This window comes from Trachypithecus francoisi, unplaced genomic scaffold (genome assembly GCF_009764315.1).
Source record: "Trachypithecus francoisi isolate TF-2019V2 unplaced genomic scaffold, Tfra_2.0 Lachesis_group19, whole genome shotgun sequence".
In the NCBI taxonomy this organism is placed as follows: Eukaryota; Metazoa; Chordata; class Mammalia; order Primates; family Cercopithecidae; genus Trachypithecus; species Trachypithecus francoisi.
The window spans coordinates 3,930,193-3,950,483 of record NW_022681464.1 but is presented as its reverse complement, the minus strand read 5'-3'; the positions used below and the strand labels follow the sequence as shown (position 1 = coordinate 3,950,483).

Below are 20,291 nucleotides of genomic sequence, written 5' to 3'. Positions count from 1 at the left end.
GAGCCAGATTTGCTTTGGTTGTAATTGTGTTGACAGCTTTTAGCACAGAGTTTGACACATACAGGGTACTCATTAAATATCTGTTGAACTAATGGATGTGAGGATGCCTATGGAAGTTGAATACTTTTCAGATGTTTTTCACTCCAGACTCTGGGAGCAGCTCCCAGTGAAAGAGAAGAGAGGCATCTGATGGAGGAAGTAGGAGCAGGCTCTCATTTTCCCTCTTGTCTAGGCCTGGCTTGGTGCTGTGCCCTTCAGTTCATTCAATGCGATCTGGTCCTTCGCACAAAGGCTTTGTAGTTAGACGTATCTGTGCCTGTGTGTTGCTCCCCTACTTCCAGGCAGTATATGGTTGGTCTAGCAACTTACCCTCAGTGAGCCTCTGTTGCCTCATCTGTAACTTAGAGATAATAGCAGTTTTCTCTACTTGGTTCTTTAAATTTAAAAGATTACAGGAAATAATGCATGAACCCTAGAGGCCAAGAGATTTTCCCAAGAAGCTTGTAGTTGGAGGATCACATAGAAGGGTAAACAAGCAAAGATAGAACAATGTCAGTGTCACAGTAGAAACATACATGAAATAATATATGCAAACTCCTAGCCTAATGCCTGGAACTTGAGAGGGGATTCGATAAATATGAGTTCCCTTCTCCTTATGAAAGTGCCATGGAACTCTAGAGGAGGGATGGGCGTGGGAGAAAAGCTAGGCATACATTTTGAGCCATAGCAGGAGGAGGTTAAACACGTTTACATTGGAGGGCTTCAATTTTCTGCTTGTAATAGAGGACAATGTCATTTCCAGAGGGAAGGAAGGAAATGCAGACAAGATTTGGACTTGGGAAGGGTGGGGAGAGTATGGGAGTTCATGTGGGAAGCGGGGAATATAATCTAATGGGAATAAGAATGTGCATGCTAACACACAGCTAAGATTGAACTTAACTTTTGTTTTTTTTTCTAGAGAAATATCTAGGCCTTTTCCTGGTTTTCCACTGCATTATGGATCCATGGTTGCAAGAGGCAGTGCTTGTGCAAGTTTGGCTGTCAAGAGGGCAAGGATGTTGATATCATTGGTGAGAGCACAGGTGACTGAGTGTGGTCTGAGGTGGTTGGAGAGGATTGTGAATCCAGACAGTGGGGAGCAGATGAGGAAAAGGAGCTGGTGGACTGGCACTATGAGGAGGGAGGGAGAAGGGAAGAAGACAAAGTAGAAGGGCAGGAAACGGAGCTCAGACAAGACGATCACAGCGTTTCTATTTTGCAAAAATAGAAGTTCTGGCAGGATAAGATATTCTTATATCTTATGAGAATGTGAGGTTGCATGAATGGGTTGCTGAATGAGAGGTGAGGTCCTTGGGCACTGAATTTACCCAGGGTGAAGGCAGAGGTTGAGGCAGACTGGAAACAGAACCATGTGGAAAATCCTTGCTACTTGTTATGGATTGAATTGTTTTCACCAAAACGTAGGTTGAAGTCCTAATCCCCAGTACCTCAGAATGTGAGCTTATGTGGGGATAGAGTCACTAAAGCTGCAATTAGGTAAGTTAAGGTGAGGTTATCCCAGGGAAGGTGGCCCCAATCCAATATGACTGGTATCCTTAAAAGAGAGAAGGCCACATGATGACCCAGAGATACACGAGGAGAAGATGGTCATATAAGGAGAGAGGCAGAGACTGGGGTGATGCAAGGAAGGATTCGGCCCTGCAGGTTTCAGAGGCAGCACTGACCCACTGACACCAGGATACTAGACTTGAGCCTCCAGAAGGTAAGAGGATAACCTCCTGTTACATTAGGCCAGTTAGTTTGTGGTACTTTGTTACAGCGGTCCAAGGAAATTAACACACCCCTGTTATCCCTTGGTTCAGCCCCACTCATTCTTTAAAGCCCAGTCAGCCTCAGCTTCCCCAGCAACCCCTTCCGACCCCTCTGGTCACACTGACCTCTTCTGCCTGCCTTCTCAGAATTCCAATGATGCTTGAAGCCTGGCACAATTATGCATAATTTTGGCAGGTAATTTCAATCTGTTTTATGATTTTCTTCAACTCGATTCAAGATTTGTCTTTACCTGACCTTCTTGAATTTCTTGCACCACCTAAGGCAGTACTCAGCATCAAGTAGCTCCTTGCTTGCTACTTGTGAATACCTTGCTGGCAGTTATGTAATATAGTTTAAACTTGATCCTCTCATCTAGGTCACTTGCAGTGCACTTTTCTGGGGCATCACTACCCTGCTGGGGTTTGAATACTAACAGGCTTGCTTGGCTCATTATGGAAAACTATAAAATGCCCAATAGTCTGAAAAGTCATAATGTATATTTTTGAGTTGAGAACAATTATTTTTAACAACGAGAACAATTAAAATATAGGAGAGCTTAGTCTTAAGAAAACCCCAATACCAAAGTACACACACAACTGATTCAATGGTAGGGGTGGGAAGAAAGAATTATTAACACAAGGATTAAAAAAAATCAATTGCCTTATTCCTTAGTGCATATTTTTTCTTCTTCTTCAATAACTAAAAAAATTGGATTTATACAACTTTCTGAGTGTGTAAATGTATTGTATAAAATGAGGTACAGTTGTACTGTAAATGAACAAAACCTGGGAAAATTAGGAGGCAGAACTTTTGTATAAAAGGGCTTTATGAATAAATACACGCAGGTCTGTGCAGATAATATGCTTTAAAGTTTGCCAAAAAAATGGTAATGGTGATTGTGTCCAAAGAGGGAACTGGAGAACTAGGGGCCAGAGGAAGGAAAGAGAGGGAGCCTTTTCACTTTATGCTATTTTGTGCTGTTTAATTTTTTTTTTTTTTTTTTTTTTTTTTTTAGACAGAGTCTTGCTCTGTCATCCAGCTGGAGTGCAGTGGTGTGATCTTGGCTCACTGCAACCTCTACCTCCCAGGTTCACGCCATTCTCCTGCTTTAACCTCCCAAGTAGCTGGGACTACAGATACCCGCCACCACGCCCGGCTAATTTTTTGTATTTGTAGTAGAGATGGGGTTTTACTGTGTTAGCCAGGATGGTCTCAATCTACTGACCTCATGATCGGCCTGCCTTGGCCTCCCAAAGTGCCAGGATTACAGGCGTGAGCCACCATGCCCGGCCATGCTGTTTAATTTTCTTTTTTTTAAACATGTATTCACAAGAGAGAGTGAGAGAAAGGAAGGGAGAAAAAGGAAGAAGGAAAAAAGGAAAGAGGGAAGAAATAAAGGTAGCTGAGGCTGGAGGACATTTAGAAAGCAAAGGTAAGATTGTTAAAGTGATGAATGGTTGACACTCAGATGTGAGGTGGAAGCCTGTGCTTAAACGCAGGCAGGGAGAAGTGCACAACTGTGCCCACACATGCATGCATGCACATATACCCTTCATGCTCGGGTCTGCTGTGCTTCAAAAAACCATATGCTCATTAGGCTTTTCATGGAGCAAGATGAAGTCATTCATGATATTAATCCAACTGCCCAGGCAGGATTTCTCTGCTGATTGAATTGAGCTGTGTCTGTATCCCAATCCCTCTTCACAGGAGCCTCAGTCACTTGGCCCCTGCAAATACCACACACCACCTCTTGGGTACTCTTCCCCTGTAAGAACCTTTCCCCATGTCATTTCTCCTTCCTACAGGTCTCCAACTATGCCTTTCTTAATGAATTTCAGGCAGCAGGTAATAGAATGAGAGCATTTTCGAGCTCAAGAGGACACTGAAAACAATGGGCTCCAATCTTCCTACACTGGATAGTTCACAGTGAGAGAACTTACCTTAGGTCAAGCATCTCAGTGAATTTATAAGCTATTTAAATGTCAGAGCTGGGCCTAAGCTCCAGGGCTCTTAACCCCATCCGGTACTCTTCCCACAATATTACAGACCGACGCCATATGACACACCTCTCCCTACATCCCAGTGATGGACAAGAGTGGTGGAGAAGAGTGTTGGCAATTCTGACAGCAGCAGAACTGAATTGTTGACAAGGCTCCCTTGAGAAGATCATTAACTTGAATGCGTTGCTAACTCCCTTGAAGGAACAGCTTTGGGATGCCTCATTGATCAGTGATTTGGCTTTTAACGCTTTCTGGGCAGTTCCTGATTCTTCATTGCATTAATCTCAGCCAGTCCAATGCCTGACACATAGTAGGCACATCACAAATTTATGTGGAGTTAATGCGTTGTTTTATCACTTATACAGGAGGGAGATATCCAATCCCTCTCTCTGGTTTTACAACCAAACTGAGCTCATTTTGAAGAAGAATCCAGATGAAAAGAGATTTTAAAGACAGAGAAAAGGCAGAAACAGAGTCTGTGTGCACTCATCTTCTGGTGTGCGTGTGCAATCAATGGGCTTTGAGGAGACCTAGAATTGGCTCCATACTCTCTGGTCCTCAGTAACACTGGAATGACAGCTTCTCTGGGCTTAGTGGCATGGCACCATTTGGGGAAAGAAAGTAGCTTTGAGGGAGGTGGGTGGACAGACAGCCATGTTTTCTGAGGCAGCGTGTGGGAGAAAAGAACACCAGCTGGGACATGAAACAGTCCAGGAACCAAGAACACATGCTAAAAGGCATGAAAATTGGCAAGTATGGTGAAGACATGTTGGAGAAACACAGGGACACAGATGCATCCAGGGTTGCAAGACAGTGGAGTTGACTGTCTCCCTCCCTCCTGACCCCAAAGCAGCTGAAGCAAACACAGTCTTCTTTGGCTATGGGTCTGAAGAGATTGCTACAGTGCAGAGCGTCTGTGGACTGAAGTAATCACCTGAGTTCCTTGGCCATCGAGACTCATGTACATCATCATTCTCTCAATTCAATGAGAATTTTAGAGAACAATGTTCCCTGCCCCAGAAAAACATAAACAAGGAATGCACCAAACTCTATGTGGGAGGGAAGCTTTTTCTCCCTAGTCATATGCCCTTTCCATGGCCTCTTAGAACCAGAGCCTGAAGAAAGTTTTGAGTTCACCTGGTCTAACCTTCATTTTATAAGTTAAGATATCAAGGTCTAAAGGAAGGATTGTGACATTCCCAGGGTCACAAAACCAGCAACAGATGGAAACAGTAGTCAAAACCAGGCCTTCCTGTTTGAAACTGCATGCGCTTCTAAGTCTAGCAGTGACCTCACCACGGCTTCCACCAGGCATCTTGGGGTTCAAGGTCAACGTGTAAACCATTGTGAACATCAATGCAATGCTGCACAGGATGGTCACCAGTGTTCTTTGCAGAATAACAAATCAAGCCATAGTTTCCTTGTGCTCTTTCACTTGCTTATTCCAAGTCCTCTTTCTTGGTGTCTGGTTTCCTCTCATTTCATGCCTGCCTCATGCAATCTCTAGTGTCTGAATGCCCAGGGAATGTGTCCACATAGCCAATCTTCCTTCTCTTGAAGTGTCCAGAAGCCACTTTTTCCTCTGAAACTTGGGTTATGGTTCAGAACTTTTATTTCTCACCAGCAAAGCAGCACTCCACTACATGGTTTGAGCAATTTACCAGGTTGCATGAATGATTTGCATTTAACCCTACAAGAATTAAGCTTGTTAGCCCATCTGACTCACTCATTGGTATGCTGTCTACTTTGCTGGTGCATCCTTTCCAATTATTCCTCTCTTATGTCCGAAGGACTGGGAGGGAGGAGGCAACAACTTGGCACAAGTAAACAACTCCTGATGTAGTTGATGGTGAGGCAGGGGTAGGGGAGCATGCATTACTAGGTTCCCTTCTTATCTCCTGAGTCCCTAGTGTTCCCTAGGTTCCTTATGTCCACCTACTTCATTTTAGGTACAACTAATGTCTAGTGAATCCTTCCTTGAGTGGTGTCTGGGAGTCACAGACACATTGTCTTATTCATTCTCTCTACTTGGGATACAGGCTTTATACTCCTTACTGCAGGCTTAGAAAAATGAGGTGCCCTATTAATAAGAATGTGGGATTTTCACTAAGGTTGAAGTACGCTGCACTTCTTAGGGCACCATTCTGCTTCCCAGATCAAGTGCTTTTTGGCCTTGCTTCTTTGATTCTCATAATGAATTCTCCTTTTTAAAATTACTGGATGGGACATTGACTTTTTGTGGATGAATGATGTAACCTTGCTTATTCTAAAGGGAAAACTGAGTAAGAGAGAGACCATCTGATTTCAGTGTGTAGTGCAGTGTTGATGGTGAATACTAACCTATAGAATCATCATCACCTTGCCTGATCTCCCAGAAGTGCCTAGAAAGGGAATTTGTGGGTTAATTAGAAAAAGCATTCTATAAATGTTCAGCATTGTTTTTGTCTGTGATGAACTGAATGACCAAGGGGAATACCCAAGTTAGCCCTGGGAAGGCAAGTTGCTGGGTCAGACTGACATAGACGGCTGAATTCCATAGATGGAATTTAGCCAAGACAATGGCCCTGCCTTCCTCTCCACCTACAAGGCCCTGGGACAGATTCAGAAGCTTAATGGGAAACACCAGAGTGGAGCTTGTGGCACTGTGCAAAGAACACAGGCTGGAATCCAGAGACCTGGATTCTCTCAGGCCATTGGAAATGTCTTTCCCAGGCCCGAGTTAGGGTATATGGCCTTTCCACCTCTCACATTCTAGGTTTCTGTGCCTCTGGTCTCTGTTTCACACCACAGATTTAAAAAATGCTTGAGCTAGTATTCACCTCTTCCTTTAGTGTTTTCCTCAACAGGTCAAACATTTTCACATGATACCCTTTCTAGACCCAAACCCTCTGCTCTCAAATACCAACTACTGAACTCTGCCATGGCAGCCAAATATAGCCACAGATGATATGTAAATGAATGCAGGTAGCTGTGTTCCAACAGAACTTTATTTATGGGCACTGGCATTATAATTTTATGTAATTTTCACATATAAAGTATTATTCGTCTTTTGCTTTTAAAAAAGTATTTTAAAGTGTAAAAGTCATACTTAGCTCTTGGGATCTACAAATACAGGTAGTGGGCTTAATTCAGCCTGTAGTTTGCCAATCCTTGATTTAACCCACAGCAACGGGGCACCTGGCTTTAATCTCTAGGCATCATCCCAAGCTGTTAGCTCCTGCCTTTCTGGAACTTTCTGAAAATGGTGGCTGCTCTTTGCTTCTAGAGATCTCTAGTCTTTCCATGCTCCTATGCCTCAGAGTCAGCAATGGACATCAAAATCCTTCTTATGCTTGGGATCACTCCACTTTCCTCTTCTGTCACATCTCTTTGATTTCAGCCAGAAACATTCTCTGTTTTTAAGGGCTCATGTGGTTAGATTGTGTCTTCCTATATCGCCCAGGAGAATTTCTTTATCTTAAGGTCCACAACTTTACATATGCAAAATTCCTGTGTAACATAACACAATGTACTCATAGGTCCAGGGATTAGGGCAAAGCATCTTTGAGAAGATGTTATTTAGCCTACCACAGTGCAGAGATGACATATGTGCCAAGCTACCTCTTCTTATGAAGCTATTCATTATCTTCCCAGTTAGAAGAGCCTATTCCCTCATCTAAACTCTCATAAGCGTTTGTCCTAAGCATAGCTTCTTTTTTTTCTTTCTAAGACAGTGTCACGCTCTGTCGTCTAGGCTGGAATGTAGTGGTACGTTCTTGGCTCACTGCAACCTCTGCCTCCTGGGTTCAAGTGATTCTCCTGCCTCAGCCTCCCAAGTAGCTGGGATTACAGGCGCACCACCACTCCCGGCTAATTTTTGCATTTTTAGTCGAGATTGGGTTTCACCATGTTGACCAGGCTGGTCTCAAACCCCTGACCTCAGGTGATCCACCCGCCTCGACCTCCTAAAGTGCTGGGATTACAGGGATGAGCCACCGTGCCTGACCCTAAGCATTACTCTTGACCTCTATGTTGTTTTTTGCTCCTTGTTACTTTCCTGCTTCAAGTTACTGCACCCCTTAGTGAAGCAGGCTCACTGTGCATGAGGTACCAACTTCTCTGAGTCTGGTGAGACAGAACATAGTCACATGTGACAAGTTACATATAGGGGATTTATTAGTTACAGATATGAAGCAAGAGAAAACAGAATCCTAGGATTCATTGTGAGCCAGTCCCCCAGGGCTCAGAAAGTTTCCCTGGGGTAGATCGAGTCTCAATTTCACTTGAACCACAGATTACGGATCCTGAAAGGTAGCCCACCCTGGTTATATACCTCAGGGTGTACTTGATTCACTAGGCTAAAGCTTTGAAGGATATCTTGCTTCCAGAGAAGAGAGAAACAAGGCCCATCTGTTAGCCCCTAACTCAAGATGTTACAGTCTCTAAAAGGGACAGGAGCAAGACCCGAGCTGTTTCAGGCAGTTTATCCCTGTTTTAGGATACTGTATTCCCAGCACATTCTATAATTATTCTTGAGAATTACAAACAAGAAAAAGGAGAGACCACCCAGAGGATGGCCCTGTACCTTTTCTTTGGGATTCAACTCACACTTAATTTCACTCAGAGGGACTGTCATCTCATGACCACAGGGGAGGGCCTGTGACCCAGCTGAGCTGATCAAAGCTCCTCATTCTCTCAGAATATCAATTAGGTCAGATACTGAGCATGTGACTCAAGTGAACCAACGAGTTGTCCCTGAAATTGATTTATGGATGTTGGGAGAAAGAAATTCTATTGTAGTTGTTTTATTGATTCAAATGATGTGAGTCTGGAGCTTCCAGCAGGTATCTTTGCTGCCATTGGAGAAAGTCATCAGCAAAATGAAAGCAAGGGGAGGGAAGATGAGAAACATCAATTTTGCATTCTACTATTTCTCCCATGCCTAACATAGTGGGTGGCCCATAATAGCTGCTCAGTGAATATTTGTTGAATGAATAGAATTCTGGTCGTTTTGAGATCCAGTTCTAGTCTCCAAAGTCTTGGTTCTTCCAGATCATCCTTCTATCCCATGAGATACCTCATTGCCTTTTCCAGCTAGGAAACTCAGTACATTGCTTTACTCTCCTTAGACCATGTTGAATCGGGTTTCAATCACTTGCAACAGAAGGAATTCTGGAGGATGGTGATGCATCACACAACTGCTCTATATTTGACTTATAATGCTTCTTCCACTAGACTATAAGTCTTTCAAGAGCAAGGATTGGCCAGGCACGGTGGCTCACTCCTGTAATCCCAGCACTTTGGGAGGCCGAGGTGGGCGGATCACGAGGTTAGGAGATCGACACCATCCTGGCTAACACGGTGAAACCCCGTCTCTACTAAAAATACAAAAAAAAAAAAAAAAAAAAATTAGTTAGGTTTGGTGGCAGGCGCCTATAGTCTCAGCTACTCGGGAGGCTGAGGCAGGAAAATGACATGAACCTGGGAGGCGGAGCTTGCAGTGAGTTGAGATTGTGCCATTGCACCCCAGCCTGGGCAACAGAGCGAGACTCCATCTCAATAAAAAAAAAAAAAAAAAAAAAAAAAAAAAAAAAAAAAAAAAAAAGAGCAAACATTGGGTCCCTTACATCTTTATTTCTACCACAGGAATGGAAACTTCTTAAGTGTTTGAGTTACAGGGCATTAAGGCACGCTGGTAAGAGAGGCATGTTGTGCCGGAGAGAGACCACATGATGATAAGAAAGAGATGGAGAAGCAAAATAGGTGCAAAGGAGTCTGTAAAGAAATATGTGTGCTCACACATGAGAGTTCAAGCAACAGAAAAACTCAGGAGAAAGAGGTGGCAAGTGGTAGCTTTTACCCTACTGTCTGCTTATGTCTGTCTATGTCTTTCTGTCTGACTAACCAACAGTAATAGACACTTGACCATCATTTCTAGGCACCATCACAGGCTGTTACTTTCTATCTTTCTGGAACTTCTCTTCATCCTAAGCCAATTCAGACCAAGTGAGGAAATCTCCTTCTTCCCCACCCCATGCTAGGAACTGGCTGGGGCTCCTACTGTTGCTGTGGGTCTGGTTGTGTACATACTTTATGCATACTCTCCCACACCCTGCACCCCACCATGCCTATTTCCTTTATGGCCATTCTCCATCTCTGGCTTCCCAAAAATTCATCGTCAACCAGATCAGCACCTATTGTCTACCATTTGCCTTATCCCCTGGGATAAAGGAAGATTTATAAAATGATTTATTAAAAAAATCGATTTTTGTGGATTTAGGGGTACAAATGCCATTGTGTTACATGGATATATTGTGTAGTGGTAAAGTCTGGGTTTTAGTGGAAACATCACCCGAATAGTGTACATTGTACTCCATATGAAATTATTTCTGTGGTTGAGGTGGTGGTGAGAGTGGGAGGTAGGAGAGGAAACCTCTTCCTGACTTGATTCACTTGAGTGGATAGGACTCTTCAGTCATGCTGTCACATTGGCTCTAGTTCCTAGCGGTTAACAGCTGGACTCCAGTGTCACGTCCTACCTCTGACCTTAATCTCTGTGATATCTTGGCCTCAGAATCGCTATTTCCATAGTGGTTGCAATAATACTACTGATGTTATGGGGTCACTTAAGAGGATTAAATGATAGAAAACATTATTCATAACATAAAATATGGAAAGTGCTTATAACAAAGTGTTCAATAAACATAACCTATTATTATTTTTACTATTATATGTTTTTATTATTCTTTTCCAAAATGACTGAAGCTGTCAGGTTGGCCCAGCTCCAAAATGTTTTGTCAATTTAAAGGTATGCTTCATAACAAGGTGAAGAGTAAGTATAAAATTTCTATTTACTATTATGGAAAATTTTGATGCATGGGGCTACTTGTGCAGAGGTTGTGACTATTAAGGGGTAAGGCTGGTGTGTAAATGTGGCTCATATTTGACTCTGATGAATCACACTGGATTCTGAAAGATGAATTTCAGACACAAAGGAAGCATGATCAGTTCAGGAGTTCTTTTTTTTTTTATTATTATACTTTAAGTTCTAGGGTACATGTGCATAACGTGCAGGTTTGTTACATATGTATACTTATGCCATCTTGGTGTGCTGCACTCATCAACTTGTCAGCACCCATCAATTCATCATTTATATCATGTATAACTCCCCAATGCAATCCCTCCCTCCTCCCCCCTCCCCATGATAGGCCCCGATGTGTGATGTTCCCCTTTCCGAGTCCAAGTGATCTCATTGTTCAGTTCCCCCTATGAGTGAGAACATGCGGTGTTTGGTTTTCTCTTCTTGTGATAGTTTGCTAAGAATGATGGTTTCCAGCTGCATCCATGTCCCTACAAAGGATGCAAACTCATCCTTTTGATGGCTGCATAGTATTCCATGGTGTGTATGTGCCACATTTTCTTAATCCAGTCTGTCACAGATGGACATTTGGGTTGATTCCAAGTCTTTGCTATTGTGAATAGTGCTGCAATAAACATACGTGTGCATGTGTCTTTGTAGTAGAATAATTTATAATCCTTTGGGTATATACCCAGTAGTGGGATGGCTGGGTCATATGGTACATCTAGTTCTAGATCCTTGAGGAATTACCATACTGTTTTCCATAATGGTTGAACTAGTTTACAATCCCACCAACAGTGTAAAAGTGTTCCTATTTCTCCACATCCTCTCCAACACCTGTTGTTTCCTGTCTTCTTAATGATTGCCATTCTAACTGGTGTGAGATGGTGTCTCATTGTGGTTTTGATTTGCATTTCTCTGATGGCGAGTGATGATGAGCATTTTTTCATGTGTCTGTTGGCTGTATGGATGTCTTCTTTTGAGAAATGTCTGTTCATATCCTTTGCCCACTTTTTGATGGGGTTGTTTGTATTTTTCTTGTATATTTGTTTGAGTTCTTTGTAGATTCTGGATATTAGCCCTTTGTCAGATGAGTAGATTGCAAAAATTTTCTCCCATTCTGTAGGTTGCCTGTTCACTCTGACGGTAGTTTCTTTTGCTGTGCAAAAGCTCTTTAGTTTAATGAGATCCCATTTGTCAATTTTGGCTTTTGCTGCCGTTGCTTTTGGTGTTTTAGACATGAAGTCCTTGCCCATGCCTATGTCCTGAATGGTACTACCTAGATTTTCTTCTAGGGTTTTTATGGTATTAGGTCTAACATTTAAGTCTCTAATCCATCTTGAATTAATCTTCATATAAGGGGTAAGGAAAGGATCCAGTTTCAGCTTTCTACTTATGGCTAGCCAATTTTCCCAGCACCATTTATTAAATAGGGAATCCTTTCCCCATTTCTTGTTTCTCTCAGGTTTGTCAAAGATCACATGGCTGTAGATGTGTGGTATTATTTCTGAGGACTCTGTTCTGTTCCATTGGTCTATATCTCTGTTTTGGTACCAGTACCATGCTGTTTTGGTTACTGTAGCCTTGTAGTATAGTTTGAAGTCAGGTAGCGTGATGCCTCCAGCTTTGTCCTTTTGACTTAGGATTGTCTTGGCAATGCGGGCTCTTTTGTGGTTCCATATGAACTTTAAAGCAGTTTTTTCCAATTCTGTGAAGAAACTCATTGGTAGCTTGATGGGGATGGCATTGAATCTATAAATCACCTTGGGCAGTATGGCCATTTTCACGATATTGATTCTTCCTATCCATGAGCATGGTATGTTCTTCCATTGTTTGTGTCCTCTTTGATTTCACTGAGCAGTGGTTTGTAGTTCTCCTTGAAGAGGTCCTTACATCCCTTGTAAGCTGGATTCCTAGGTATTTTATTCTCTTTGAAGCAATTGTGAATGGAAGTTCATTCCTGATTTGGCTCTCTGCTTGTCTGTTACTGGTGTATAAGAATGCTTGTGATTTTTGCACATTAATTTTGTATCCTGAGACTTTGCTGAAGTTGCTTATCAGCTTAAGGAGATTTTGGGCTGAGACGATGGGGTTTTCTAAATATACAATCATGTCATCTGCAAACAGGGACAATTTGACTTCTTCTTTTCCTAACTGGATAACCTTGATTTCTTTCTCTTGCCTGATTGCCCTAGCCAGAACTTCCAACACTATGTTGAATAGGAGTGGTGAGAGAGGGCATCCCTGTCTTGTGCCAGTTTTCAAAGGGAATTTTTCCAGTTTTTGCCCATTCAGTATGATATTGGCTGTGGGTTTGTCATAAATAGCTCTTATTATTTTGAGGTACGTTCCATCAATACCGAATTTATTGAGCGTTTTTAGCATAAAGGGCTGTTGAATTTTGTCAAAAGCCTTTTCTGCATCTATTGAGATAATCATGTGGTTCAGTTCAGGAGTTCTGAGGAAAATTATTACTATCTTAGTTTCTGAGTGCCAAGAAAGAATCATAAGTAATTATTAGTATGACTAGGGATTTCTTTAGTCCATTTGGAGAAAATGTTTTATCTTCCTTTGTATATCATGGCCATTTTAAGATGAATTATTAGCTTTTACATTTCAATCTCATGTAACTAAATCCAACTTTATCACTTTGATTTAATATACTTTCTTCAGCACATTTGCAATGAGAAATTACAGAAGAATTATTGCTGGGGAGGAGATTTCAAGACTTCCAGAAGTTGGTCATGAAGGAAGTATTTAAAAAAATGGGCTTCTGAGGTATTTTTTGAAGAGTTTGCAGAGCTTTTAGGGCTTTGTGTTTTTCTCTAGAGTGGGGTAGATGCAGTTTGGAAAAGGTAGGTAACTGGACGTAGTGCTTCGACCATATTCATTCCAAGGGCTCCCCACTTATCTGATTTTCTTCAAATACTATGCCAATATGATACATCCTGAGACTTTCCTCTGTATTATATTTACATAGTGCCTCATTTTTCTTTCTAGACCCTAAACTTATTAAGAGGAGGAAGCACATCTTATATACAAGTGTCCATCTTTCCCAGTACCTAACCAAGAATCCTATACATAACAGCACTGGATAAATAGGTGGATTTGTGGAAGTTAAACATCATGGAAAGGGCGATTCCATACTTCTATGCAAGACCACAGCCATAGTCCATGGTCTAGATTTCATGGTCTAGAGTTTCACTTACTAACTGAGTGACTTGACCCTCAGCATTCCGATCATCTGGAAACTATGGGTGATTAACACTGACCTTGCAGGGAAGATTAAGATACACACATGGTAGAGTCCTTACCTGGCGTGAAACAAGCTCCAAGTTACAAAAGACTTTAAAATACCAACCTTTTACATTAATATGGTGGGTCTTTTGGGGGAGGGGGTTATAACTTACAATGTATTTTCATTTTCTCCCCAATTCTCATCAATTCTAAGGCAATCATCTTATATTCATTGGAGAGTTTGAGGTCTTAATTTGTTCTCCTTTCAAAGCAAAATCTAAGTATTCTTTGTGTCATGAAATGTTAGGGTTGGAGAGAAAAATTTAAGATTGCCTTACGTCCTTCTTTTAATGCAGAAACTGAGTCTGACTTTACTTGGAAGGGGGAAGAAAGGCCTGGACCATCAGGCCTGGACCGTGGGATTGGTTAAGTGAACAACTGGGAAATGGAGATTGTGCAGATTCTAGCAGGAGACTGGAGGTGATGGAGGAGGAGGAGGAGGACAGGAATGGGAGGAAGGGAAGCAGGAATTTGCTAGGTGTTTTAGAGATAATGAGAAGACAAGTCTGACTAGTGAGCCAGGGCGGGAAGGTGAAGACAGCCTGTATGTTATAAAGCCAACACTGTGCCAGGAGCTTTACTTCATGTTCATGGTAACTCCATCACATCCTTGATTCTCCATTCATTTCACAGATAAGGAAGCAGCTCATAAGAGTTAACTTGTCGTTGGCCGCCTCACCAGTATGTTCTCCCATCTATTATTCTGTGAAGGTTCAGAGGGGAAAAATTCATTAATATTGGATAGAAAGGTTAGGTTGGACCATTTTGTAAAGGCTTCAAAGTCAGACTGAAGAGTATGTGCTCTCCTTAGAGGCAATGAGAACACTTTCAAAGTTTTCAGTTTGGGAGGTAGGGAAAGAAGTTTATGATATAATAAAAGAGGTGAGTTAGGAAGCTTTAATCTGTCAGGTGGAAATCACTCAGGTCATCTTTGAAATACCAGGTTTCCACTGTAGTTCCTGTCAATCCTAATCTGTTTATTAGGTTGTATCCTTTCTCCAAGGGGAAGGGAGAAGGTGGAGTGTCTGAGGCTCCATTGAACCATACTTGCACTTATTAAAGGCATTGTAATGAGGACTAAGAAGTTTTCCTTCTTGCTGCAGGCAGAACCCAGAGCAGAGCAGGGCATGCTAATGCTTTCTTAGCAACATTGAACAATCGAGCCCAGGATAGCATTAGCAGCATTCATTCTGAATTTTTCATATCTCTCCCTTTCTAGTTTTATCCCCTCAAGTCATATACTAACTTCAGGGCTGGAAATGTTTTAGCTCACCATCAATTTCCTTCCTGTTGAGGAATAGAGGTAAGCCATTGACGTTATTACATTATTGCTTATAATAAGTATAATATGAAATAGAATTGTGTGACAGGTCTTGATAACTGTCTACTGCCTTGAAAATTAACACCTCACCTCCAACTTGGTGTTGATATTTAATAAGTGCTTTGCTTCATCGTTTGTCTTTCAGCAGCACTGTTAGCCATCCCATTGTGCAACGGGAGCAGCTGACTGCCTAATTAGCCATGGTGCATCTTGGCATGGGCCACCTTTCCTTTTCACACTGTGAAGCTGTTAAGTTCCAGATCCCCTGGCATTGCCCCCTGAACTGCCAAGGTGACCCTGGGAAACATTCTAAGTAGGTAAAAGTGTAGACAACATGCCTCTCTTTCTAGTGCCTTTATGCTGACCCTGGGCTGCCTAGGGATGCCAAACACAAAGCCCTCAGAAGAAATTGCCAAATTCTGGGGACTTTCTTGGCTGCCTTTTATTCTATTAAAATCTGCTGCTTCTTTTTCTTTTTTTCCATTGTTGTAGGGTCTTGCTCTCAGCTGGATGACCATATGAGATAATCAGTATAAGTCAGTCCAAGATATTTTAATCTCCACTAATCAGTAGGAAAGCTAATGTATTAATCTTGCAAGGTAACACAATGCAGACACCTTCTCTCTGTTTCTTCTCCTTCTTATAGGGAATTTATAGCTTCAAGGCACTTAACAGACCATTCAAGTCCAACCACCTGAGGTTCTGATTCAGTAAATCTGAGGTGGGGTTAGGTATCTGTACCTGGAAAAAGCTTCAGTTGACCCTCACATGTCACCCTGAAGAAGAAATATTACACTCTAAAAGAGAGACCCTAACATTCCATGATGCAAAAAATACTTACATTTTGCTTGAAAGTAGAACAAATTAAAATCTTGAACTCTCTAAAAAATGTAAGATGACTGCCCTAGAATTGATGAGAATTGGGGAGAAAATGAAAATATATTGTAAGTTATAATCCCCCTCCAAAAAAAAGAAACCCATCTTTTTAAAAACCCCATATTTCTTACTCAGGGTGACGTGTGAGGGTCAACTGAAGATTTTTTCAGATATGTACACTTAACTCCACTCCAGATTTACTGAATCAGAATTTCTGGTGCTTGGATTTTTGGAGAAACTTCCTAAACTTTGAGGGGGTAAGTACAAGCCAGTGAGCTTTTCTCTGGTGCCCAGAATTTGAGTCCATTCTGATTCAATTGTAACTTACAGCCTGACTGTGGTTTCATCAGGTTTTCAGCAATTGACATGAGTGCCACCTCACAGTGGCATACTACTTTTAGTAAAACTTACATTCTGATACTGAGATTTCTAGTTTATAAAGTAGCTTCACTTCCATTAATTTACATGATGCTCCTTGTATTCAGAGGAATTGAGCAGGAAAGGTAATATTATTCCCATTTAAGAGTATGAGACCATGGATACTCATTAACAGCAGAATAGTTACATACATAATTAAGTAGCTATGAAAAGGATGTATGAGATGTATACCTGTTGATTTGCTGGGATTTTTCCAAGGTAATGGTGATTGAGAAAAGCAGGTACAGGAAAGTGTGTATAACACCATGGTGGTTATTGGCATGTTGGCTCTCTGATCCATTCTGCAGTCTTCTCCTGCTCTCCTCTATGCTGCAGGGTGGCCGATTGCTGAAGGATGTGTTTTCCAGGCTACTGTGTCAGTTGGCTACCAGTTGAGTTCAGCCAATGGGAGTCATTTGTGGCTTCGAAGCAAGAGGGAAGCCAGGGTATCCACCTCAGGCAGCATCTTTAGGGGTGCTATTTCTTCATGGCTCTGGACAGCTTTGCCATGCAGCCACATCTACCAGGTCACCCCAGCTGCTGGGATAAGATACCATTACCTCCTTCTTTTGCACTTCCAGCCTAGGACTGGTAGCAGTTACCTACTCTTGTGAATCTCTCAGCTGACTCACTGTTCCATGTTTGGTTTCTTAGCTCTCTCATCACTGGTGTAACCAATAACTTGCATTAAATTCCCTCTGCTTGAATTATCTTAGAGTGATTTCTGTTTTCCTGATTGGGTCCTGACTAAAGCAAATATGATCTTCCTGTGTAAACAATGATAACCCATATAAAACAGGACTGTGTGTGGTGTATGTGCATGCATATGATCCTGTGAGAATGGGGAAAACCATAAAAAGATAAGTAGTAGGTCATTAACATGGAATCTCGGGGCAGCTGTGAGCACCTGTGGGGTGGAGGGAATGGAAAGGGGGAAGGATGTAGCTAAGCAAAAAAAGAAAAGACTGCACTAAAAATTTACTGTATGATAACATATATGCATTTATGGAAAATCATGTGTGCTTACGTTTTAGTGAGAGATCTGACAGAACTAGTTGGAGCAGTTTACTGACCTGCTGATAGGTCAGTGAGGGGAGGAGCTAGAACCTGAAACTAGATCTTCTGATTCGAAATGTGGGTCCCACGTAGTGGCCCAGAACCCAGATTCTGCAGCCAGATTACCAGTGTCGGTTATCTTGGTCCATCACTTACTACCTGTGCAGCCTTGGCCTGGTGTCCTCATCATTAAAACTTGGACAGGAAAGAATGATGGTTATTACTTAGAGTTGTTGAAAGGGTGAAATGAGTTAATATTTTTGAAACAGGCTAATGCTCTGCACAGAGTAGGTCCAATACGAGTGTTAAAGGGGTGTTTTACTATGTATCATTTAGTTGTATTAAATGTATCAAGAAAGTGTGGCGATTGTTCCCACGGTTTTAATTATTTCATTGTCATTTTGAGGAGCAGGCTGTTTTAAGTTCTGATCAAAGGACTCAGCTCAATATAAACAAAATAATGTGCCTTTGCTAATGGACTAAAAAATGAAATAAATTGGAATATAAATAATACTTTGGGGAATCTATCTTAGTGAAATAAAGCTAAGTATGAAACTGTTTTATGTACAAATCTTTATTGCTGCATTTTCATGATAGCAAAAGATTGGGAGCCACTTAAATGTCTTACCATCAGGGATTAGTTAAGATAACTGTGAAATATATATTTGATGGCATATCATAAAGTTGCCAATTGCTTAAGAAAGTAGGTAATAACATTTTAAGTACCTATGCCATAATGTTATGTGGAAGAGTAGGATTTTAAATTATACACATATTATGATTATATTAAAATAAAATAATTTTATTTTATTAATTAAAAAGGCAAAAAGGGCAAACACTCTTATAATAAAGGGAAAATATCGTATACAATTTTATATCAAGCAATCAGAGACTGATTTGAGGTGAAGACTTGCTTGTTACTGGCTGTTTGATATTGGCAGTACTGTGGTCTCCAGGTCTCCCCTGATGTATATTTCAGCCATCACTTTGGGCCAAAAATAGAGGTTGGAGGCAGTACATCGAGCTGTGTGTCTTTTTCATGAACTGATATTTCATTGAAATGTGTGTATGCAGAAAGACGTCTCTCTATTTAAGGGAATTTTGTTCCCAGGTTTCTAAAGTGACCAGGGAAAGTATGGAGCAGGTGGGAAGAAAATTCCTCATAATCTTGCATCCCCTTTTCTTTGTCCTTGCAGTAAAGGTTCATCCCTTAGAATACCGGTCTAATCAGGTCAGAACCCCCTCCTGGTGTCAGCAATCTAGATGACACTGATTAAACCCCAGGTTAGAGCATTTTGGGGAGACTTAGTGGTTCCCTCTCTCAAAGCACTTTCCATATTTTGCTTTGCACTTGTGTAATATTTTCACTGTGGGTTTTTGATGACAAGGCTATGTTGATTGATAATCGTCTTTAAGTAGTCCTCTTTTCAGGCCACCACAGTCGGTTCATTTTTTTCTTGAAATATAGCCTTCAAATGTTCTTCTCTATACTCAGTGTGAGTATCCCCAATTTAAATAAACTGGATCACTGACTTCTAGTCTTCTCATATTCCGATTTATTCTCCTTTCACTAACAAGATTTAATTGACTAAATAATGACTTCATGTGGTCAGCCTCTTGTACAAAAACATCTAGTAGTTTTCTGTTGTCTATAATTCATTTGGCCATTTATTCAACAACTATATTGTGCATGCCTATTACATTCTAGGAGCTGGGTTAGGGACTAGGATTTAGCTCTGAGCAACATAAATGTAGTTCCTGCTCTCATGAAGCTTATGGTCATTAGATGAGTACTCACATGAATAAATAAATAATTATGAACTATTGAAGTTACATGAAAAAAAGAAGATCATATTTAACTTGGGAGAGGAGAGAAGCCTTCTTTAATGAGGATGAATTTAAGATTGATCCTGAAGGATGAATAGATACTAGCCAGGGGCAGGGTAGAGGGATATAGGATACAGGAAGACCCAGTATCAAGAATGTGCTAGATAGTTTTCGGGAAAGGAAAACAGGCCATTGTGGCATGGGTGAAGTGAGTTTTGGCTGGTGAATTAAGCAGGGACCAGATCATGTAACATCTTGTGGGTCTTGTTAAGGGTTTTGGATTTTATCTCAAGTGCAGTAGATGCCATCAGTGTATTTTAAGCAGGGAAATGTTAAGATTTGATATTTGTTAATTAAAACTGATTCTAGAGGGTACAGACAAGAGAAGCTAGATAGGAGAGTTTTTAGTAAATAAGGGGAGAGCTGACGGTGGTCACACTAGCAGGGTGGCAACTGGGATGGATGGGTCAAAGGTTTATATTGAAAGTAAAATCTACAGGATTTGGTCCTTGGTTGGATATAAGCACTGAGGGAAAGGAAGGGGCCAAGGATGACTTCCAGGTTTCTGGCATGAGCTCTGCGTGGATGAAAGGGCATTTACTGAAATGGGAAAGGTTGGAAGAGGAGATGATAGAGGGTTTGGGGCTGGGAGGATCAAGAGGTTAGTGTTGAACATGTTAAATTTAAAATGCTCCTGAAACATCCCTGGTGGAGATATCAACTAAGCAGTTGGATATTCCCATCTGAAGCCCAGAAGCAAGGTCTTGGCTGGTGATCGGTATTTGAGAGTCTTTGGCATCTAAAGGGCCAAATCTCAGGCACTGTGGAGTGCCTAAGATTGCCAAGA

At 41.4% G+C, this 20,291-nt stretch overlaps 1 long non-coding RNA gene across 1 annotated transcript; it reads left to right on the top strand.

Annotated features, from left to right (window-relative positions):
• The first annotated feature begins 950 nt into the window (after nucleotides 1–950).
• LOC117063826 lies at nucleotides 951–20,031 on the top strand. Its single transcript, XR_004429101.1, has 3 exons — nucleotides 951–1,082; nucleotides 5,223–5,227; nucleotides 20,020–20,031. It is a non-coding gene; the product is annotated as an uncharacterized LOC117063826 (long non-coding RNA).
• Nucleotides 20,032–20,291: the final 260 nt, after the last annotated feature.